This window comes from Ornithorhynchus anatinus, chromosome 8 (genome assembly GCF_004115215.2).
Source record: "Ornithorhynchus anatinus isolate Pmale09 chromosome 8, mOrnAna1.pri.v4, whole genome shotgun sequence".
NCBI classification, from domain to species: Eukaryota; Metazoa; Chordata; class Mammalia; order Monotremata; family Ornithorhynchidae; genus Ornithorhynchus; species Ornithorhynchus anatinus.
In genome coordinates this window covers 19,826,364-19,830,093 of record NC_041735.1, presented here as the reverse complement: position 1 = coordinate 19,830,093, position 3,730 = coordinate 19,826,364, and the positions used below count along the sequence as shown (strand labels likewise).

The 3,730-nt window shown below is 49.3% G+C and overlaps 1 long non-coding RNA gene across 1 annotated transcript; it reads right to left on the bottom strand.

Moving 5' to 3' along the window:
* Positions 1-1,618: 1,618 nt before the first annotated feature.
* Positions 1,619-3,464, bottom strand: LOC103170485. The gene is made up of 3 exons (XR_486210.4): positions 3,233-3,464; positions 2,781-2,983; positions 1,619-2,107 (listed from the first exon to the last, which is right to left on the bottom strand). It is a non-coding gene; the product is annotated as an uncharacterized LOC103170485 (long non-coding RNA).
* Between the last annotated feature and the right edge of the window lie 266 nt (positions 3,465-3,730).

Here is a 3,730-nt window from a genome sequence, read left to right as displayed (position 1 = left end):
ATTGTGCCAAACAAGTCCCATGTAACAAACCTCCCAAGATTGGTGCCTCCAGTTTTCTTGTAAAGGCATTAGCTCATGTCTGCTAGAGGGAGAAAAAGTGCAGGCAGGAGGAAAATATAAGTCTTAAAGAGACAGGAGATAATTTCTGCCAGGGTGACTGGAAAAGGTGACTTTTAAAGTTTCATTCAGCAGTGTCTTAAGAAGAAACAATCATCTTGGGATGAGTGAAAATAATGTGCTAGCCTCTGAAACAAGGGAGGAGTCAGTCTCTGACAGTCTCTGATAACCAGTCTTTGTGACTCTTAAAAGTATTACTGTTTGGTGACTCAGAAAATTCCCAAATCTGGATGCTCACTTCCAAGTTTGTGCCTATGATTTTCATCACATGGATTTAATGCCCACATGGGGAGAAATCTCCCCCTTCTTCCTCTCCCTCTAGTCTGCTTAGCAAAATCTCCCTACATTCTCCTCTCCCTCTAGGAAAATCTCCCCGATTCCTCCTTTCCCCCAAACTCCGTAAAGCAATGTGGTTTAGTGAAAATAGCACGGGCCTGGGATCAGAGGACTTGGGCTTTAATCCCAATTTCGCCCCATGCCTGCTATGTGGCCTTGGGAAGTCACTTAATTCTCTGTGCCTCAGTTTCCTCATCTGTAAAATGGAGATACAATACCTTTTCTCTCTTCTACTTCGACTGTGAGCCCCATAAAGGACTGGGACTGTGTCCAACTTGCTTATCTTATATCTACCTTAGAGCTCATTTCAGAGCTTGGCACATAGTAAGCATTTCACCAATATTATTATTATTATTTTCCTCTCTTCCTAATCTCCCTAGCTAAACTCCTCCTTTCTCCCTGTGTCATAGTCTTCCCTAGTCTCTGTTCCCCAAGCCCACTCTTTTGGCCAGTTTTCCCAGCAGTCCCTCTCTCGTTATTCTGAACATGTAACAAACAAAATCACTTTTTGACTCTCAGCCCTGACAACCAGAGTTTAGCAATAAGCCTAAGTTCTTGAGGGGAAGAGAGGAGGAAGCAGGAGCCCCAGCCATGCTCGGAAGCTCTCACGGTCTCCTAGTTTCTTCTGCTTTTTCCGCCCTCCAATTGTCCATTGTTTGGGATCCCCTTGGAAAATCCCAACCCTCATTTTTTATAGTTCCTCTGGATTTTGTTTGCTTTCCCATTTTAGCAGGATCTCCTCTGAGGTCCCTTTCCTCCCCTGCTCTCTCTCTCCTGGCATTTGGGGCCAAAGTGAAGAACACGTGCTGCTTTCAACCCTCAGTTCACCATGGCCCCTCAATCCTGAAGGCTGGTTTGTTTTGGGAGCCAGGGAGGGCAGTTCTGTAATGGGATCTGAATTGGGATGGAGAGACACCCCCATTTCCAACACCAGCTACCTGAAGCTGGAGAGTGACTCAGATGAGAAAGTTCATAGTCCCTTTGTCACTGTCTCAAATTTCCTTCTATTTTTTCCTCTTTGGAAAACCCAAAGTCTGTTTGATTGTTTGAACGAATTCACTGGCACCGAGTTTCCCCCACGATGGCCTTGAAGATGCCCGTGAGGAACGTCTACCTCATAGGAGAGAAGTGCCTCGTGCAGCAGAAAGAGGAAACGGCAGAATTGTGTGTGTATGTGCGTGCTTGTGTTTATTAAGACTTTCTTTCTCACTCCCTAAAAATAATAAGATTGCATCTCTCTGTTCAGTCTGAAGTCCTCTTCTGTGGGAACAAATTCAAAGTGACAGAGTGTTATTTGATGTTCAGCTTTAGGAAATAGTGTCCTTTTTGTGGTTCTGGGAAACCAGAGAACATGATTCTTCTTGGAGCCTTTAAGATGCCAGAGTGAGGCTCATCACTGCTCTTCTGGCTGCTACCGAAGTGATGGCCAGAGGGCTTCGCGGTCAAGGGAGGGAAGGAGGGAAAGAGTGGAGGGATAATCCTCTGGTGGTCAGCTAGGAGAGGTCTGCCTATCGTCCAAACCCCCCTCTGGTACTGGGGCATTTCCTGGACTCAACTGCACCAGCAGTTATTGCAGAGTCTTCAGAAGACTTGGTGACCAGCACCTTCTCCTGTCTTCCACAAAAGGTTAAGAAAACGCCATCCTCATCATCCCCTGGGGAAAATAGGAGAAGGAAAATGTCTAAGAAAGGCATTCTGACGGAAGAGTCCGAGGCCCCCGAGGGCCCGGCAGTCTTAGGAAGCAGCAATTCCTGGACTTTCTTCCACACCCAGTCCTGATTTCCACTCAGTGACACACACGCCAAGCCCTCTCATCCGGGGAAGCTTGAAAATCTTAAGCTTTAGCGGACCTCTCTGCCTCTGACCTGCTGGGTGACTTTGGGCAAGTTAATTCACTTCCCCATAAGTCAGTTTCCCCATCAATAAAATGAGGACACTAATCTGTGTCCCGACCTTTCTCGCTGGGTAGTGACGAGGACCAATGAGTTAACTGATTTGAAAGTGTTGTGGAAACTAAAAATGCTAGAGAAATAATAATTATATTCATTAAGTGCTTTCTCATGGTATCTGTTAAGTGCTTACTATGCGTCAGGCACCGTACTAAGTGCTGAACAAAAGATAATCAGAACAGACGCAGTCCCTTTCCCACATGGGGCTCATGATCTAAGAGTAAGGGAGAAGGCATTTTATTCCCATTTTACAGATGAGGAAACAGAAGCATAGAGAGGTCAAGCGATCCGCCAGTGGTCCCTCATCTGACAAATGGCTGAGCTGGGATTAGAAACCTGGTCTCCTGGACTCTCCTTCCCACGATTTTTCCACTATACCTCAATGTCTACGTTATTTTCACACGCTTCAAGCTTGCGGGGCCTTTCTTCCCGGTTGGAGCTGCCGGTTTCTTCTTTCCCCCTCCATCTGCCCCTCGTGTGGAATTCTCTGGGTGGGCAGAGGTCGCGAGCGACGCTTGGGGATAGCCCACTTGGATTTGGATCTCTTCTTCTCCCCCGGCTACATTATTCCCTCTTTCTCCCTGGAAAGTAAAAGGTCATTTCTTATTATAGCAAAGTGACCTCTGCCGACTCCTCCCGGGGGGTTGGGGGGCACGGGGGGTGAGGGACTGGAGGTGGGGTGTCCTGTCATAGCAGATTTGTTCTCCGCTCGGGATTCCTCCGGATCCCGGGGCTCGGAGAGGAGAGTCCAGGTGCGCCGACTCGACGGAGATCCCTTGACTGGCCCAACCGACCAAGCTTGGCTCTGGCAGCAGGGGCGGCTCTCTGACCTCGTGCTTTCTGGTGAGATCTGGGGTCAGGCTGAGCTTTGGCTTTCCTCGCCGGTGTCCCTAGAGGCCGAGTTTGGCTTCCTTTGGAGGCGATAGGTTGGTTAGTTAGTTAGTTAGCCGTTGGGCTGCCAGGGCCGCAGAGCCCAGGGGAGGAACGGCCGCTCTTGCAGTGCGTCGTGTCCGCCACCTGGTGGCGGGAAGGGAGATGCGCAGGCTGGCCCGACCGCGGCCCGGATCCTTCCGTGGCCTGGCGACGCTCCAGGGCTGGATCTGCTAAGATGAATAATGTGGGTATTTGTTAAGCGCTTACTATGTGCAGAACACTGTTCTGAGCGCTGGGCTAGACACAGGGTCATCAGGTTGTCCCACGTGAGGCTCCCAGTCTTCATCCCCACTTTGCAGATGAAGGAACTGAGGCCCAGAGAAGTGAAGTGACTTGCCCACAGTCACACAGCTGCCAAGTGGCAGAGCCGGGATTCGAACCCATGACCTCTGACT